General features: G+C 37.7%; 1 pseudogene; it reads right to left on the bottom strand.

Annotated features, from left to right (window-relative positions):
* Positions 1-19,536: 19,536 nt before the first annotated feature.
* Positions 19,537-20,349, bottom strand: LOC102141071 (large ribosomal subunit protein uL30-like 1 pseudogene; annotated as a pseudogene).
* Between the last annotated feature and the right edge of the window lie 1,046 nt (positions 20,350-21,395).

Raw genomic sequence — 21,395 nt, forward strand, 5'->3', positions numbered from 1 at the left:
ACATATGTGATAGTGTAGTAAATGGGCTACTGAGGGACAGGAGGTCTTTAAACCTCTGTGCTGGAATACTCATGGCTTGCATAGGCTGGAAGAATTTATGATGCCTGCAAGCATTTTAATATGGTGGAACAAATCTGAATATTTTCCTGGTGGCGGGGGGTTCATGGGCTAATCTGCGGAAACTTTTATTTATCTCTGTATTATACAAACCCATGATTCTGTCATTAGAATTGTCTGAATAATTACCAAGCATAAAAGCTGCATCATGATTAAAAGATGAAATACAGAGGATGTTTATCAGAAAATTATCCAGATCTCTTTGAACTTTTGCTTTCACAAGAGTAGATGTTTTCTGAGATTACCTCCTGGGGAAGGCATCACTGCCTAATCATAATAAAAGTATTCCTTCCTATGTTTATAAAATAGACTGATGTGGTTTCCAGAAAGTCAGATAATTTAGAAGTCGAGAAAAAGACAAAACTAAATGGTACGTTTGTAAAATGTCTTAAATGATTCCAACTTCATTTTTCCTTTAGATCAATGTCTAAGTTTGGAGTCGTTGTAGACATTTTTCAATAAAATGATTTGTGTTAATCTAATACAATGTGTCTGAAGGAAAAGGTCAAAAAATAAGAACATTTTTAAATAAGGCATTTGGTGAAAGTAAACGCTGAAAACTCTGAGACTACATGTCAGATTTGTCTCTAGAAAATTGTCCAGGATAGCTTAAAATTCAGGAGATTATAATGCTGAATCTTTTACATTATTCTTGCACACGTATTTTTACAGATGAGGAATTTCAAACAAGGGAAATTATGACTCTGATAATAGAATTTGGCAAAACTGTTACTCTAAACTAATCTTTTCAAATCTGTTTATTGTTCTTTGTACAGAATCTTTTTTGACTCTATGATTATGCAATATAATTGTCCTTAAGATAAAAAAAAAAAAAAAAGAAAACCAACAACAACAACAAAAACCTTCTGGTTTTACTCTTCATTTACAAGAGGTATCAATAGTGAAAATTTAAATGATTTGTTTTTGAATTTATTAATAAAGTGATGTAGCTATGCAATTCTATGCTAGTTTTTTATTTATTTGAGGACACAGAGTTTTTTTATTTTTATTTATTATTATTATACTTTAAGTTCTAGGGTACATGTGCATAACGTGCAGGTTTGTTACATATGCATACTTGTGCCATGTTGGTGTGCTGCACCCATCAACTCGTCATTTACATCAGGTATAACTCCCAATGCAATCCCTCCCCCCTCCCCCCTCCCCATGATAGGCCCCGGTGTGTGATGTTCCCCTTCCCGAGTCCAAGTGATCTCATTGTTCAGTTCCCACCTATGAGTGAGAACATGCGGTGTTTGGTTTTCTGTTCTTGTGATAGTTTGCTAAGAATGATGGTTTCCAGCTGCATCCATGTCCCTACAAAGGACACAAACTCATCCTTTTTTATGGCTGCATAGTATTCCATGGTGTATATGTGCCACATTTTCTTCATCCAGTCTGTCACTGATGGACATTTGGGTTGATTCCAAGTCTTTGCTATTGTGAATAGTGCCGCAATAAACATACGTGTGCATGTGTCTTTAGAGCAGCATGATTTATAATCCTTTGGGTATATACCCAGTAATGGGATGGCTGGGTCATATGGTACATCTAGTTCTAGATCCTTGAGGAATCGCCATACTGTTTTCTATAATGGTTGAACTAGTTTACAGTCCCACCAACAGTGTAAAAGTGTTCCTATTTCTCCACATCCTCTCCAGCACCTGTTGTTTCCTGACTTTTTAATGATCGCCATTCTAACTGGTGTGAGATGGTATCTCATTGTGGTTTTGATTTGCATTTCTCTGATGGCCAGTGATGATGAGGATTTTTTCATGTGGGACACAGAGTTTTATTAGATGACAAAAATGGCTAGCCTAGTGTGGATGGGTCTGCCCATATACTCTATTTCTATTTTATTCATTGTGCAGCACTGATGAAAAAGAGAAGGTCTAATTTTCCTGGTTCCAGTGACCCTCTGATGAACACCAGGTGCTGGAGGTTTCTTCTAAAATATAGCAAATTTAAAATCGGAACTAGTAACCAAATAAAGTAATTCATAATAATGCTTACTTAATAGGGAAATAAAAAGAGGGACTAGGGTAAATGCAGATGAAAGACCTTAGCTGTGCTCTGTGTTTCTGTGGGTTAACCTCATATTGGTTAAGAGAGTGCTTTAGAACGAGCCAGTCTGCTGAGCAATACTCCTGACCAGTTCTCAATGGAAGCCGTGAGGGAGTATTCTGTTGCTCTCCAGAGTTCTGTCTGTAAGACCCTCTCCTGTCCTGTACTCTGCCCTGACATTGCTAGCTGCCTTGGCCTCCTTGACATCTCACTCAGCTCCTGACTTTCTCTCTAAACCTAGGCTAGTGTGAGGTATAGAAAGATGATCAGAGACTGGGAAGAGCTCGGGTATTGGTTAAGGGAAACCTGATGCAGTAATGTAGTCAGGCGTATATTTGTAGTATTTTATAGAGTAAAAACTCAATGCTGTTATATTTTATTGTTACAACATAAGCAAATCAAACTGCCCAACTCTCTACCTTTCTCCTGTTGCTTACTAGATTTGTTAACTTTAGAAAGTAATGGATAGATTGAGGTTCACATCTTTTTGTCTCCTATAAACACCTGCCACAGTAATATAGTTTTTATTGATTACACACACACATATTTTTCCTACTTTTCACGCTAGTTGATTAGTGTGCAGACCACAAAGGTTAGAGTTCTAGTGAAACATGCGCTATCTCTTTCCTTGGATTTATGTAAACAAATACAAACATAAAAAGAAATTTGACACAGCTTCTGCTTCTCCCCTGCAGTGGCTTTGTGTGTTTTCATTCCAATTCTCAACATCCATTTTTCTTACGGCAACACTTTTCCTCTCCTTAATTTAGTTTTTGTGTAGAAATTTGCCCAAGAAATAACCTAGTCAACCTCAACTTCTGTTTCAGCATACTTTGACATTTGTTAGCTGGAAAATTATTTTTGTGGCTTTTTCAGCAGTAAGGGAAGTGTCTGTATTTAGAAAAAATATGTTCAATTATATAACTTATTTTGAAATTAACCATTGAAAAAGTCACACGGAGGCAAAAATTTAAATGGTTTTGATTCATATATTTCTTATTCAAAAAATAACTGGGACCTTCATAGTAAGAGGGGGGCATGATGCTTGAGAACAGTACCTCTGCGTCTCTAAATCTACAAAATAAACCCAAATAAATAAAAAAATGAGAATAGATAAAACAAGAGGGAATGCAGTAAGTTCTATCTTTTAAAAAGTCATAGGTAAAGGAAGACAAAAAAGGAAGCTTTAAAATAACATAGTGATTTCATCAGCTTTCAATTTCCTCTATGCCAAATATATTGATATGTTAAGAAATAAGTTTAAGAGACAATATCATAAAAAAGTCTCCTCCATTGCCACCCCCCTCGAAATAATAGAATGAGCGCAGAGGCCGAGTTCTTAACATGAATCTCAGGAAGTCTTTGGCCCATAAAGTGCTAGGTGACCTGACCTCTAGACAGGTCTCTCTTTCTCTCCTATCTCATCCCTTAATTCACCCAGGTCTGTTTTCTTTGTCCTTAATTTTCCAAACATATGCAAACCCTAGAGTCTCTTCTGAAGCTTGGTCATGTGACTGAAACATTCTTATCCAGTCTTCACATAATTAGCTTGTTTTATTTTTGTTTAGATCACTCTAAAAGTGATTGCTATGGCAAACATTCATGATAGGAATCAATAGCAGCATTCATTTAAACTACAAAATCAGATAGGGCTTGCCCTCTTTAGAGTTGGTGATGGGTTAGGCACTAACTAGAAGTACTTCCAGCTTGGAGATGTGCAGGTATGTTTCTGTTTCTTAATGGGAGTATGAGTAAGGTTTGCTTCCTGGATGTAGACATTGGTTTTTGAAGGTGCTTAGTTTGTGAAATGTATTAAGCAATAAAATGATATTATGTATGCTTTTCTGTGTATTATACTTCAACAAAAGGTAGCAAAATACACATACAGTTACAAATATTATCTCATGTTACTAGACACTGTATAACCACAAGCAAGTGGTACTTAAACATGTTTATTTGGATTTTGTTTTGCTTTGCTTTTTTGATCCCATTACTTTATGTTTAGCCTCAGATAACATCTCCATCCACTTTTGGAATTTTAAATGCCCAGAACTGAAGGCCATCTTCTAGTTCTTTGGACTTAGACCAGGCCAAGCCTTGGACATGAAATGTTTCATTCTTTCACCAAATAATTCTTACTCACGCCAACCCCACTAAGAGCAACAGCTACAAGTTTTTATCTTCATTTTTTCATCTGCAAATTTCACTCACATAGTCTTTCATTGGCAAGTAGTCCTTTTATTTGCCTTGTGAGTTTATTTTGCTAAGTGTTGTTTGTATTAAGTATTCTTAACATGATATTATAACTTTCACTTATAATATGGAATATATTCATTAGAGTACATAAGGTGAGAAAGTCTGTAATTAGGACTGTTCAGAGCCCGTAGCCTGGAACTATATTGTACTGCAAGATGGAAAGCAGTCAGGATGTCAGCAGGAAGAATACAGGTGTTCTTCTTAGAAAACTAGGTTGTTCAGAGAAACAGTCTGATGGTTACATTGTGACTGAAGTGTATGACTTACCAATCATACAACTTCATTGAAGTCCACTACTAATTTGACGTATAGTTGTATAGGTTTTTGGCTTTTAAAAAATCCCATAGTAGCTCCTTTCCTGAAAACCCCATCTCACAGGGACTAAACCCTTTTTGTTGGGTGAGGGTTTCTCTGCCTTAACTAGCAACCAACTCAGGTGAATTTTCATGATGTCTCCAAGTCTTTATTTTTCCCTTGTCAACTCAAAATATAATTTATAGTTAGTGTTCTTTCACGCATTCATATACAGGACTTTTATGTATATTACTTACAAATATGCCCTTTCATGTGTTTATTGAATAGATAATCCGTGTCTTGAATATATCATACAATAAAGGAATTCTTAGTCAATTATTATATAGGTCTTTAAGGATGTTTTCTTAGTGTCTGAGGAAAAATTGGCTGGGATTTTGAAATTGCTTGGGAATGAATTATTTTTTACACTTCAAATAATAGAACAAAGGCTTCTGTTATTCAAAAACTTGGTATTCAACTCATTTTCAGGATTGGGCTAGAGTCAGATAACAAGGAATGCCTGTATTAGCAAATTGAATTAAACGATACACAAGTATAACGCAGCATTATACAATAGCCAGTTGAGGTTCATGCCATGAATTAAAAAATGACTCAGTCTTAATAAATATAATACTATAGAGAATAAGCCCATTGAAAAAACTGCTAATTTCATCACCAGTCCAGTTACTGAATTCTTATTTTTTCAATTTTTATATATCTTCTGAAGTTTATCAAATTACATTAGCTACTTCTACAAAAGGACAAAACAACAGTTGTAACATTGGGAATCGATGTCTTGTCCCTGACTTCAGAAATACAGGTCTTTTTTTATATGATAAAGCTTCATTTCATATATATGAGGAATACAAGGATTATTCCACAAAGATGATTAAGCTAACAAGACATAATATGAGTGTATATATGTGTCTGTGTGTTTATATGTGTATGTACATATAACAAAATAAATCCCAGATGCCAAAAAGCCTTAATTGTAAGTATTTATTTGTAAAGATATTATGCAAAAGTAGGATAAATTTGTTTATTGGAGTAGAATAGGCCATTCTGAATGAGATAGGAACCAAGAATCTACAAAGAAAAGTTTTAGGTAGTTTTACTGCTTAATAATGCACTACTTTTATATGATAAAAAATAACCTAGACAAAGTTAAGTGACAGATGATACATTGTGAAAAATAAGTACATGGCTAATTTCAGGCAAAAGGCAAATTTGATTTGCAAAGATCTCCTGGAAGTTAGCAAAAAAATGTATATCAAAAAAATTGAGAAAGTTATATACATAACTATTTCACAGACTAAAAATATAAATGTTAAAGAGTGTATTAAAATTCAATCTCACTTGAATAAATATGAATAAAAGTAATAAATAGATAATATTGTAACCTATCAGATTGGCAACTGTTTAAAGGTTTTGATGCAATTCAATGTTGGCAAATATGTGAGGAAACAAGATATCTTTAATACTTCACAAAAGATGTCAAGATAGCTGTACAGGATATTACCATTACTATTACCATAACTATTCATAATAGTAATAAAGCCATGTTAAATATCCATTAGTCAGGAGATAGTTAAAATGTATAACTATATACTGTAGCTATTAACCCAGAATGAGGTAAATCTATGTGTTTGGGTATGATAAATATGGAATCACATTGGTGAAGATAAAGAAATGTATATATGTGAGTATAAGTGCTTTACTAGGAAGATAAATTTTTAAAAATGTAGTTAATTTTGAGGAAATGTATGGATGTGATTAAATGTAGGAAGGAGAGAGAAGGACATTTCTATTTCACATCAGAGACTTTCATATATATATATATATATATATATATATTTTACCATTTACATGCAATATACATTTTCATGTCAGCAGGGTTCCATGAGTAATAAAAATAAGTTTTTTTTTTTTAAATTCTTCTCTATAATTTTTAATAAGCAGAACGAAATAATTAAGATTAAAGTGAAAGTCTGCTATCTCAAATATTTTTCATGATTAGATTATTTTTAATTTGTTTTATTTTTTGAGACAAGGTCTCACTCTGTCACCTAGGCTGAAGTGCAGTGGGCTCAAGCAATCCTCCCACCTCAGCCTCCCAAATACCTGGGACTACACGCACACCTGGCAAATTTTTATTTTTGTAGAGATGGGATCTTGCTATGTTTCCCATGCTGGTTTCAAATTTCTGGCCTCAAGTGATCCTCCTGCAATAGCCTCCCAAAGTTCTGGTATTACAGGTGTAGGCCACGGCATGCTCAGCCTGTGAAAATATATTTTTACAAGCATTTTCCTCCAAACTGTACTCCTGGGTGTTTTTTTTTTTTCCTAGATATTTTAATGCCAGAGTTGGAGTTAAGCCATGTATTGAATAATCATAGCTTGAAGTGATATTAAACTTGAAGTAGAATTTTCTCCCATCACTCTTTCAAATAACATATATTTATATGTATCGAATCATCCTTCCTAGTTCCTAAATCATTGCACAGTTTTCTAGTCCCTTTCAGTTAATTAAAATCACAATCAAGTCCACTTTAAACCTCTGATCTCATTTCTTCTTCAGCCTTGACCTTGGCTGGAGGGACCTCGGTAGGAATAGCTCTTTTAATCCTTTTCATCCCACTTCAACGTTGGGGCAGGAAAGAAGCATTCAAGGAAAGAGAAAATCTTTTCACTGCATTGGGCATGACAGAAGCACAGCATTTCTTTGGGGTGGCTGTTTCCAGAAGTCCCCTTTAACACATGTGTCACTTCTTTGGAAGGCCCTTTGGAAGCGTGCTCACTGCCCAGTTGCCTAGTGTATGAGACCTAATTCTAACCCCATCACCCTTTTTTAACCCATTCCCTTTCCCTATGGGATGGAAAGCCTCAGTTAGGCAAATCACTGGATTCTACTGACTAATTCTCACTCTGATTCCTCTTTTACTGTTGCACCTTTATGTTGATGTAGACAGGGGACTTGGAATGTGAGTAGAGCCACTCAGCCAGCCTCTGATATGATGTAGAGGCTCGTATTGGGTCTAATTCCAAGACAACAGGAAGATTACTACTCAATTTTATCTTCCACTAAATTCTTCCTAAATATACTAAATATACCCCAACAGCTGGTTATCTTTGGAAACTTAAGTAAATCTTTGGTGCTAGAATTCTTTTAACATATCCTAAATTTCTTGTTAGAGTTAAGCTTTCTTGAGAACATTACTAATTTAATAGTGCTAATAATATGTGCCTAGAAAAGGAGAAATGATAAGACGTAATGCTGAAGACATAAACCAAAATAAGATTCTATATAGCATTGTATTCCATAAAAATGAGCTTGGATTTTTCCCTCTCAGTAATGAGAAGCCTCTGAAAATAACCCTGGGTCAGAATAACTAGATTTTTCATTTGAATTTACCCTGGCTGCTGTAGAATGTTTGAGGAAAAGTTGGCTGTTTTGAAGCAGCAGACTCACACCTAAATGAGTTTGTTTCTAAATTCAATAAGTAAAGCCAAAAACATTGAAGGTGGTCAGAAACTCCTTAAAAATTAACTGGGAAAATGCCAGTTTGAGATCAACAAACCATCTCTAAATAGTCACAACACAGGCAATTTTCTTTCCAATTGGAATATGTCTGCTGTGTGCTTGATTAAGTGGTTGGTGAGTTCACACTTAGTGTTACGTTGTACTTCTATGCAAAGTCCAGACTCACTTAGGGAAGCAAATAGCTCAGGCATGAAAGACATGCAGGAGGGGCCGGGCGCGGTGGCTCAAGTCTGTAATTCCAGCACTTTGGGAGGCCGAGACGGGTGGATCACGAGGTCAGGAGATCGAGACCATCCTGGCTAACCGGGTGAAACCCCGTCTCTACTAAAAAATACAAAAAACTAGCCGGGCGAGGTGGTGGGCGCCTGTAGTCCCAGCTACTCGGGAGGCTGAGGCAGGAGAATGGCATAAAACCCGGGAGGCAGAGCTTGCAGTGAGCCGAGATCTGGCCACTGCACTCAGCGTGGGCGACAGAGCGAGACTCCGTCTCAAAAAAAAAAAAAAAAAAAAAAAAAAAAAAAAGACATGCAGGAACCAAGACCTCTTGCTGATTTTGAAGTGAAATAGTGGATGGAATTGCCTATGCTATTCAAATATACTTTTCCTCTTTAGTTTTAGAGAATGAGTAAAGCTAGTTGTGTTAAAGTTAGTTATATAATATGGCTCCATCATTATCTCAAGAGAGCATTTAAGGGAAAATGTAGAAAATTATATCCAAAGCTGCAAAAATAAAATTAGATGAATATATTAGTTTTCTAGTTCTTCTGTAACAAATTACTACAAACTTGATCTCTTAAAACAACATATCTCCTGAGGAGAATGGAAAAAAGTCAATGTTTACATGGAATCTTAGAAAATTTAAAAAAAAAAAAGTTATTTGGTCAGACGGGGTGGCTCAAGCCTGTAATCCCCGCACTTTGGGAGGCCGAGATGGGCGGATCACCAGGTCAGGGGATCGAGACCATCCTAGCTAATAAGGTGAAACCCCGTCTCTACTAAAAAATACAAAAAACTAGCCAGGCGAGGTGGCGGGCGCCTGTAGTCCCAGCTATTCACACCGGAGGCTGAGGCAGGAGAATGGCGTGAACCCGGGAGGCGGAGCTTGCGGTGAGCTGAGACCTGGCCACTGCACTCCAGCCTGGGCGACAGAGTGAGACTCCGTCTGAAAAAAAAAAAAAAAAAAAAAAAAAGTGATTTGGGGAATGACGGGATTTAAAGGAGACACAAATTATACTCAAGATATCAGTTTGGAATATGGACAAATAGTCGTTATTTATTAGAACTTTAAAGGGTTTAATGTAAACTTGGAAAGAGATTTTTATTTTAATTACATTTAGTATTGCTGTCGATATACATATGAGTCTACAGTTGTGGGTAAATATCTAATTTGAAAAAGAAGATTTGGAGTCATTCACCTGTATGATATTTAAAGCGGGGAGCATAGATCAGGGTTCTTCGCTTTGGCACTATTGACATTTTGTACAGGATAATTCTTTATGTGGTGAGCTGTCCTGTGCATCGTTTAGTGGTCTTTTTCCTCCAGAAGTCTATAGCACCCTCCAGTTGTAAGGAAAATATCTTCAGACATTTTCAAACGCCTCCTGGAGGGTAAAATTGCCCCTGATTGAGAACCACTGGCATAGATGACAGAACCAAGGCAAAAAGTTTGATTGAAATTTGGGGGGTGAAGAGGAATCACTCGTGTTATGCCCATATTTATTGATAGTCAGAAAAGGGGTCATCCCAAAAGGGTACTGATAAGATTTGCTCAAATCTCATGTCAAATTGTAATTGCCTTGCCAAAATCTCATGTCAAATTGTAACTCCCAGTATTGGAGGAGGGGGTCTGCTGGGAGGTGATTGGATCATGGGGTCGATTTCCCCCTTGATGTTCTCATGATACTGAGTGAGTTCTCAGGAGATCTGGCTGTTTAAAAGCACCTCCCGCTTCTCTCTCTTCCTCCTCCTCCAGCTATGTAGGATGTGTCTACTTTCCCTTCCTCTTCCAACATGATTGTAAGTTTCCTGAGACCTCAACAGCCATGACTCCTGTATAGCCTGTGGAACCATGAGTCAATTAAACCTCTTTTCTCCTTATAAATTACCCAGTTTCAGATATTCTGTTATAACGATGTGAGAATAGACTAATACATGTACTGAGGGGAGGGTCTTTTCTAAACAAAGGAGGAAAACCAGAATAGGACATCAAAAATATTAGAGGAGATTGAAGAGGCAGAAGATCATAGTAGACGGGAGGCAGGATTAGATTGCAGCTCTGACTCGGATGGACAGAAAAACACGTGGAGCCTCGCATCATGAATTTTTGCTCCAGAATGACTGCAGGAATGTATCATCATACCTGAGAGGACCCACAGACCCCCTGAGGGAAGCGGATTGCTCCTGCAGGACGTGGGAGACACCCCAAATACTGTGAGTGCCCAAACTGTGGAAGTGGGAAAGGGAGATCATCCTCCCATGAACACACACTCACACTGGGGAAACTGAGAAGATTCTGACCTTACCTGGAGCTGAGTCAACTTAGAAAGCCGAGTGAAATACAGGGGTAGAGGAAGCAGCAGGAAAAGCCTTGGGAGCTCACTGGGTCCCCTAGCACCTCATTTTTGCCTGGCCTGACAGGGGCCCTCCGGGAAGTCAGCTAGAGGTGCTGAGAAAAGGCCACACAGAGAAGGAAACCTCCAACTAAACTTTGTAACAATTTGAACTGATCCAGAAGCCTCTTGGCCAGAACTCAGGGGAGGATGTGAATTCGGGTGCAGACACCAGAGTTGGGGAAAGAAGGAAAGCCATACTTGATTTTGCTGCTGGGAGGTGGGTAGCCTGGGGAAAGTTCTCAGTCCTGCTCACCCACTGCCTGGAAACAGACTCAGGGCTGTTGTGGGGAGCATGGTGGAAGTGAGACCAGCCCTTCGAATTGCAAGGGAACTGAGCGAGGCCAGCTTCCCCCAGTTCCCTGACAACCTGCATGACACAACGGAGGCAGTCAACCCTCCTAGGAATATAACTCGCTTGACCAGGGAACCTCACCCCCATCCCCCACAGTAGCCACAGCAAGACCTGTCCAAGGAGATTCTGAGCTCAGACATGCCTAGCCCTACCTCTACCCAATGGTCCTTCCCTACCCACCCTGTTAATTGAAGACAAAGGGCATATACTCTTGCAAGTTGTAGGACCCTGCCCACCACCTGTTCCTCCTCATACGACCACAGAGGATGCTCTCTGGAAAGCACCACTTTCTATCAGGAGGCTATCCAGCACAAAAATCGTTCATTAAACTGCCAAAGGTAAGATCCCTAACAGAGTCCATTTCACTTCCCTGCCACCTCCACCAGAACAAGTGCTGGTATCCACAGCGGAGAGACCCACAGACGGTTCATATCACAAGACTCTGGGCAGAAAACCCCCAGTACCAGCCTGGAGCCTGATAGACTTGCTGGGTGGCTAGATCCGGAAGAGAGATAACAGTCACTTCAGCTCGGCTCTCAGAAAGCCACATGCAAAGGAAAAGGGTGAGAGTACTATATCAAGGGAACACCCTATGGGGCAAAAGAATCTGAACAACAGCCTTCATCCCTAGACCTTCCCTTTGACAGAGCCTACCCAAATGAGAAGGAACTGGAAAATCTACTCTGGTAATATAACTAAACAAGGTTCTTTAACACGCGCCCACCCTACCAAAAAATAAAAATAAAAAAAATCACTATCTCACCAGCAATGGAGCCAAACCAAAAATCCCTGATTTACCTGAAAAAATATTCAGGAGGTCAGTTATTAAGCTAATTAGCGAGGCACCAGAGAAAGGTGAAGCCTGAAGTAAGGAAATCACAAAAATGATAGAAGTGAAGGGAGAAATATTCAAGGAAATAGCATTAAAAAAATCAAAACTTCAGGAAACAATGGACACACTTACAAAAATGCAAAATGCTCTAGAAAGTCTCAGCAATAGAAGTGAACAAGTAGAAGACAGAAATTCAATGCTCAAACACAAGGCCTTTGAATTAGCCCAATCCAACAAAGACAAAGAAAAAAAGAACAAGAAATATGAACCAAGCCTCAAAGAAGTATTATCTTAAATGACAAACCTAAAAATAATCGGTGCTCCTGAGGAAGAAGAAACATCTAAAAGTTTGGAAAACATATTTGGAGGAATAATCTAAGAAAACTTCCCTGGCCTTGCTAGAGACCTAGGCATTGAAATACAAGAAGCATAAAGAACATCTGGGAAATTCATTGTAAAATCATCACCTAGGCAGATTGTCATCAGGTTATCTAAAGTTAAAGGAAAGAATCTTAAGAACTATGAGACAAAAGCACCAGGAAAACTCTAAAGGAAAACCTATCAGATTAACAGCAGATTTCTCAGCAGAAACCCTACAAGCTAGAAGGGATTGGGGCCCTATCTTCAGCCTCCTCAAACAAACCAAATATCAGCCAAGAATTCTGTATTCAGCAAAACTAAACCTCATATATGAAGGAAAGATACAGTCTTTTTCAGACAAATACTGAGAGAATTTGCCGTTACCAAGCCACCACAACAAGAACTGGAAAAGGAACTCTAAATCTTGAAACAAATCCTGGGAACACATCAAAACAGAACCGCTTTAAAGCATAAATCTCATAGGACCTATAAAATGAAAATACAATTTAAAAAACAAAAACAAAAACAAAGGTATACAGGCAACAAATAGCATGAATGGAATGGTACCTCACATCTCAATACTAACATTACATGTGAATGGCCTAAATGCTACATTTAAAAGATGCCGAACTGCAGAATGGAAAAGAACTCACCAACCAACTCTCTGCTGTCTTCAAGAGACGCATCTAATATATAAGGACTCACACAAACTTAAGGTAAAGTGGTAGAAAAAGACATTTCATGCAAATGAACACCAAAAGTGAGCAGAAGTAGCTATTCTTATATCAGACAAAACAAATTTTAAAGCAACAGCAGTTAAATAAGACAAAGAGGGACATTATATAATGATAAAAGGCCTTGTCCAACTAGGAAAATATCACAATCCTAAACATATATGCACCTAACACTGGAGCTCCCAAATTTATAAAACAATTACTAATAGACCTAAGAAATGAGATAGCAACACAATAGTGGGGGACTTCAGTACTCCACTGACAGCACTAGACAGGTCATCAAGACAGAAAGTCAAAAAAGAAACGATGGATTTGAACTATGCTGTGGAACAAATGGACTTAACAGTTATATACAAAACATTACATCCAACAGCGGCAGAATATACATTCTATTTAACAGCACATGGAACTTTCTCCAACAAAAAACACCAAAATTACAAAAATTACCAAAAAAAACCCAAAATTACCAAAATTACCAAAAAATTACCAAAAAACAGCACATGGAATTTTCTCCAAGATAGACCATATATTAAGCCACAAAACGAGCCTCAGTGAATTTAAGAAAATTGAAATTATATGTAGCACTCTCTCAGACCACAGTGGAATAAAACTGGGAATCAACTCCAAAAGCAACCTTCAAAACCCTGCAAATACATGGAAATTAAATAACCTGCTCCTGAATAATCATTGGGTCAATAATGAAATCAAGATGAAAATCAAATTATTCAAACTGAACAATAGTGACACAACCTATCAAAACCTGTGGGAGAAAGCAAAGGTGATGATAAGAGGGAAGTTCATAGCCCTAAACACCTGCATCAAACAGTCTGAAAGACTGTGGACAGACAATCTAAGGCTACACCTCAAGAAACTGGAGAAACAAGAACAAACCAAACCCAAACATAGCAGAAGAAAGGAAATAACCAAGATCAGAGTAGAACTAAATGAAACAAATAAAAAATATGAAAGATTAATAAAAAGCTGGTTCTTTGAGAAGATAAATAAAATTGATAGACCATCAGGAAGATTAACCAAGAAAAGAGAGAAAATCCAAATAAGCTCAATAAGAAATGGGAGATGTTGTAACTGATATCACAGAAATGCAAAAGATCATTCAAGGCTACTATGAATACCTTTACATGCATAAACCAGAAAACCTAGAAGAGATGGATAAACTCCCGGAAAGATACAACCCTTCTAGTTTAAATCAGGAAGAAGTAGATACCCTGAACAGACAAATAACAAACAGTAAGATTGAAGAGGTAATTTAAAAAATTACCAACAAAAACAAGTCCAGGACCAGACAATTCTATCAGATATTCAAAGAAGACTTGGTACCAGGAAAAAGAGGGATCCCTCCCTAATTAATTATATGAAGCCAGGATCACCCTAATACCAAAACCAGGAAAGGAGATAACCAAAAATGAAAACTGCAGACCAATATCCCTGATGAATATAGTTGATAAAATCCTTAACAAAATACTAGCAAACCAAATCCAACAACATGTCAAAAAGATAATCCACAATGATCAAGTGGGTTTTATACCCGGGATGCAGGGATGGTGTAATATATACAAGTCAAGAAATGTGATACACCATATAAGTAGTATTAAAAACAAGTATCACATGATTATCTCAATAGGTGCAGAAAAAGCATTCTACAAAATCCAGCATCCCTTTATGGTTAAAACTCTCAGCACAATCAGCATACAAGAGATGTACCTCAATATAATAAAAGTCATCTATGACAGACCCATAGTCAACAGAATACTGAATGGGGAAAAGTTGGAATCTTTCACTCTGAGGACTGGAACAAGACAAGGATGTCTTCTCCTTCAACATAGAAGTCCTAGCCAGAGTAATCAGAAAAGAGAAAGAAATAAAGGGCATCCAAATAGTAAAGAGGAAGTCAAACTGTCACTATTTGTTGATATAATTGTTTGCATAGAAAACCCTAAAGACTCCTCCAGAAAGTTCCTAGAACTGATAAAAGAATTCAGCAAAGTGTCTGGGTACAAGATTAATATACATAAATCAGTAGCTCTTCTACACACCAACAGAGACAAAGCTGAGAATCAAATCAAGAACTCAACCCCTTTTACAATAGCTGCAAGAAAATAAAATATTTAGGAATATACCTAAGGAAGTGAAAGACCTCTACAATGAAAACTACAAAATACTGCTGAAAGAAATCATAGACAACACAAACAAATGGAAACACATCTGTGTTCATAGATAGAATTAATATTGTGAAAATGACCATACTGCCAAAAGCAATCTACAAATTCAATGCAATTCCCATTAAAATACACCATCATTCTTCACAGAATTAGAAAAAAAGCAATTCTAACATTCATATGGAACCAAAAAATGAGCCCGCATAGCCAAAGCAAGACTAAGTAAAATCACATTACCTGATTTCAAACTATATTATAAGGTCATAGTCACCAAAACAGCATGGTACTGGTATAAAAATAGGCACATAGACCAATGGAACAGAATAGAGAACCAGGAAATAAACCCAAATACTTACACCCAACTGATCTTCAACAAAGCAAATGAAAACACAAGATGGTAAAAGGACACCCTTTTCAACAAATAGTTCTGGGATAATTGGCTAACTACATGTAGGAGAATGAAATTGCATCGTCTCGCCTTACAAAAATCAACTCAAGTTGGATTAAGGACTTAAATCTAAAATCTGAAACTATAAAAATTCTAGAAGATAGCTTTGGAAAAGAGCCTTCTAGACATTGGCTTAGACAAAAATTTCATGACCAAGAACCCAAAAGCAAATGCAATAAAAACAAAGATAAATAGCTGGGACTTAATTAAACTAAAGAGCTTTTGCACAGCAAAAGGAACAGTCAGCAGAGTAAACAGACAACTACAGAGTGGGGAAAAAAATCTTCACAATCTATACATCTGACAAAGGATTATTATCTAGAATCTACAATGAACTCAAACTAGCAAGGAACAAACAAAATTCCATCAAAAAGTGGGCTAAGGACATTAATAGACATTTCTCAGAAGAATATATACCAGTGGCCAACAAACATATGAAAAAAATGCTCAGTATCGCTAATGATCAGGGAAATGCAAATCAAAACCACAATGTGTACCACTTTACTCCTGAAAGAATGGCCATAATCAAAAAATCACAAATTAGTAGATGTTGGCATGGACACAGTGAACAGGGAACACTTCTACACTGCTGGTGGGAATGCAAACTACTACAAGCACTATGGAAAACAGTGTGGAAATTCTTAACTAAAAGTAAAACTACCATTTGATTCAGCAATCCCACTACTGGGTATCTACCCAGAGGAAAATAAGTCATTATACAAAAAAGATACTTGCACAGGCACGTTTATAGCAGCACAATTCACAATTGCAATAATGTGGAATCAACCCAAATGCCCATCAATCAATAAATGGATACACTGTGGTATATATACTGATGGAATGCTACTCAGTCACACAAAAAAAGCAATGAATTAATGGAATTTGCCACAACCTGGATGAGATTGGAGACTATCCTAAGTGAAATAACTCAGGAATTGAAGAGCAAACATCATATGCTCTCACTCGTAAGTGGGAGCTAAATTATGAGGGTGCAAAGGCATTAGAATAACACAATGGACTTTGGGGACTCAGGCAGAAGAGGTAGGAAGGAGGTGGAGGATAAAAGACTACAAATAGGGCCGGGAGCGGTGGCTCACGCCTGTAATCCCAGAACTTTGGGAGGCCAAGGTGGACAGATCATTTGAGGTCAGGAGTTTAAAACCAGCCTGGCCAACATGGTGAAACCCCATCTCTACTAAAAATACAAAAATTAGCCAAGCGTGGTGGTGGGTGCCTGTAATCCCAGCTACTCTGGAGGCTGAGGTGGGAGAATTGCTTGAACCCAGGAGGTGGAGGTTGCAGTGAGCAAAGATGTGCCATTGCACTCAAGCCTGGGTGACGAAGTGAGACCCCATCTCAGGAAAAAACAAAACAACAAAACAAAACAAAACAAAAAACACACACACACAACTACGAATAGGGTGCAGTGTATACTTGGGTTTCATTGGTGATATAACAAATAACTACACTCTTGGTGGTTTAGCAAAACCCAAATTTGTTTTCATATAATTGTGAACAGCAGACATCTAATAAAGGTCTTCATGAGCTAAATTTAGGAGTCAGTAGGGCTGTGATCATTTCTGGAGACTCCAGGGGAGAATCCGGCTCCTTGCTGTTTTAAGCTTCTAGGTGTTGCACACATTCCTTGGCTTGTGGCAGCTCTTGCGTCTTCAAAACCAGCAACATTACATCTGTCTGATCCTCCTTTCGTTGTCAAACCTCCCTCTCTGTTTTGAGCCATAGTTGGAAAATATTTTGCAATTTGAAGGTTTCATATAATTAGATAGAACTCACCTGAATAATCTAGGTAATCTCCTCATCTGACTCACCTTAACTTAATTACATCTCAGAGTTTCTTCTGCCATGTAAAATAACACATTTGCAGGCTCAGGATTATGACACTGACATTTGGGAGAGTTTTATTTTGCCTACCACAATGAATACATTAAACACATTTAGATTTAGCAGTAAGAAAATCTCATTTCAGGAATGGAAAATGAAATATTGTATGTTCATACAAGTGGGAAGTAAGCTCTGGGTTCACAAAGGAATATGCAAGACACTGGGGACTCAAAGGAAGAGGGTGGAAGGAGGGTGAGGGATACAGAACTACGTATTGTGTACAATGTACACTACTGAGGTGACTGGTGAACTAAAATCTCAGACTTGACCACTATACAACTCACCCATGTAACCGAAAACCACATGTACCCCAAAAGCTACTGAAATAATAAAAGATGATCACATTTTACCATGTTGAGAGCATCTCAGAGGAATGGGGAAGGCGAGAAGTTAGATTTCAGTGGGTTAAAGAGTACATAGCAGCTGAGGCAGAAGAACCAGTAAGTAGATAAGCTTAGAGAAAAATATAAACAATAATATAATTAAATCTAGGGCGCATGCCACATAGCTTTAATTTTTAACACCTTGCTGTACATGCTACAGATCATTTCCCATTTCTTTTCTCTTCCTTTCTTTGCTTGCCTCCTTCTCTTGTGTATCTGTTCCCAACTCCATTCCATTTCCTGTTTGTGGAGAAGAAACCACTCCCGATCTTTTATTTCATGGATGTTTTAAGATTTTTACCATGTTTTAAGAATACCAATATGTTTATGGGTACAAACATTTTTTTTGCATGTTTTTGAAAGTTTTTAAAGTGTCCTTCTGTACTCTGTTTTTGAAATTTACATCTCTTGATAAATATACTAGTAATTCATTTGTAATAACTGAATAGTATGCTATTGACTGAATATAGCCTAATTTATTTATCCAATGCTCTGCTGATAAATAAGTTGCTTCTGATTTTTATACTTTTTTCTTTTTTAATCAATCTTGCTGATATTTTTATATTTTAAAGTGTTTCTTAAAAAAATCAGTTTCTATTCTAGTAATCTCTAATATAGCTTTACTTTGTTCCATTTAGTTGTCTTTATTTTTCCACTCTTCCACTTTTTTTTTTTTCAGTGACAAGTGAACATTTATTTTTGTGTCTTCCTATGTGTATATCAAGTCTTTCCAAAACAAGGCCCCAGGCATCTCCAGATTCAGTTATGTCCCTGGGCTTGGTTGACTGCTGCAGGAGTCTTAGGGAGCCTTGTACAAATGCTAGAGTTACTCATTTTACCAACATTAAACCCTGGGATAGATGATGCAGCAAAGCAGGACTCCTTCCTCCATGGAATGTGGTGATTTCAGACGAGGTGGCAGCCAGTGTAGAAAACGCTGGAATGTTTCCTTGGAACTGGATGGTGATGAGAGGTGCTTGCCGTGAACATAAGCTCTTGTCTTTCTTTCTTTCCATTTATTTATTTATTTATTTATTTATTTATTTATTTATTTATTTTGAGACAGAGTTTCATTCTTGTTGCCCAGGATGGAATGCAATGGGGCGATCTCGGCTTAACTGCAACCTCTGCCTCCTGGGTTCAAGCAATTCTCCTGCCTCAGCCTCCTGAGTAGCTGGGATTACAGGCATGCGCCACCATGCCACCATGCCTGGCTAATTTTTGTATTTTTAGTAGAGACAGGGTTTCTTCAAGGTCAGGCTGGTCTTGAACTCCCGACCTCAGGTGCTGCACCTGCCTCAGCCTCCCAAAGTTCTCAGATTACAGGCGTGAGCCACTGCGCTTGGCCAGCTACTGTCTTTTCTTTGACCCTTCCTTTCCAGTTTTTGAAGATAAAGCAGGAAATAATCTTCTCTGAAGATACTTGATAAAAATTCCCCCAAAAGCAAAAACACATGCTTCCATTTAATTCATAAAAATTTGCTGCAGTTTGGTACCTGGTTTCAGCTGGTGGATGAGCTGATTGATGCGTTCACCCCGATAGCCAGGTATGCCCATCTCCCTGAGGAAGCCCACTCTAGTTTTGGTAGCATGAAGGGCCACTGAGAGGCGGAAAGGGTGCAAGAACCATGAGATGTCCTGGAAATGCTTTCCTGGGAAGGCAGTTTCAGGAATGAGGTCTTCCAAGCCAATGACACCAACATTCCCCAGATATTCCTCAATCACTGTGTTATCTGTCAGAGGGATGGTCTTATTATTGACCTTGGCTTGTCCACATTTCAAAATGAGTTACCAGACAGACTTCAGATTTGGAAATCCCCAGGTCACATAAGGTTCCACTATACTCAGCATTTTTAGGTTCTGTGGGGCAGCCGGGCGGGTGGTGGGGTGACTTTTACAAAGACACCACTAAAAATTTTCTTTAGGTGAAGTCTTGCAATGGTTCTCTGCACCAGTAAACTCATGCCATCAATCCATTTGATGCGTACAACAAAGGCCAAGGAATGTTTATCTGGCAATTCCAAGGATGAGGTTTCACATCTAGTCATCTGAGACTCACCTTGTCACGTTTCTGCTGCTAGGAATCATGTAGGAATGATTTCAGTCGCTTAAACCTGAGTCCTTTTCCTTTCTTCCGCTCCTTTTTCTGCCAAAAGTGTCTGCTTTGCCTGGGCGGCTTTGGGGACTTGATAAGCTTTTCTCTTTTTTCAAGAGATTTTCTGGAACTGAAGGGATTTTTCTTTGCTCTTCCTCCGCCATCTTTCTAGTGTTGCAGCTACTGATCCACTCTTCCAGTTTTTTATTTTCTGTGTCCTTTTTGAATTATGTGAAACCTATTCTTTGCTCAATATGCAAATAATAATCAGTATTTTATTGTAATATACACTTTTCAGACCATAAAAATTCTTCAAATTAATGTTTTATTTGCCTCTCAGCTTTTTACATGTAATATTTCTTTTTGCTTTTAAATATTTTCTAATTTTCACTAAAATTTCTATGTGTGTACGACCATAGCTGTTTAGAAGTATGCTTCTAAATTTTCAAATGAATGTGTTTCCTTTTACCATTATGTTACTGATATCTGACTCAATACAGAAAATATGGTTTAATACGGAATTTATTTTAGTTATAAGGGAACCTTCTTAAAGCATTTGCTTTGAAGAGGCAGAAAGAGTGATAGGCTTGGTTTATTAAAGATAACATATTTATAATGAATGATGGGCTCTTTTTCCATCAATGAAAAATTTGAGAATAAGACACTAATGAAGGAAGCAGGAAGGTATGAGAGGGAAATTGAGTGGTCTGATTTCCCTGAGCTGTGGAGAGGTGATGGATCCCCCAGATTTTGTTGAGTGGTCTTAGAAGGGATAGGGGAACCTCCTTCACTGTAACATGAGAATGAATAAAAATGTGTGTTACTGTAGGAAACTTTGTTGGGGGTTGAGAATTTACAGAATTGATGACCATTTTCTGAAAAAAATATAAAGCATGACTATCTGGTAAAGTAGATGGCAGGGATTAGTAGGAAGTTTGAGAAAACTAAAAAAAAAAATGAAATTTTTTCTTAGACAATAGCAAAATAGGAAACTATTAGATGTCTGTTAGACAGTTTGCTCTAGTAGCTAAAATGGGTCTCCATTAGTGATCTCTACGTGAGCTCAGAATAAACTATAAGCAACTTTCCACAGACGCTCATATAAAAGTGTTGTTGAAAACTGGGAGTAACTTTCCTCAAATCCCTATCCAAATTATATAGCCCATTGTTTCCAGTTCCAGGTCCTTGGGGAGCACATCCTTAATGCTCCACTCCATGCCACCTGGCA

The sequence above is a fragment of the Macaca fascicularis genome, chromosome 6 (assembly GCF_037993035.2).
Source record: "Macaca fascicularis isolate 582-1 chromosome 6, T2T-MFA8v1.1".
In the NCBI taxonomy this organism is placed as follows: Eukaryota; Metazoa; Chordata; class Mammalia; order Primates; family Cercopithecidae; genus Macaca; species Macaca fascicularis.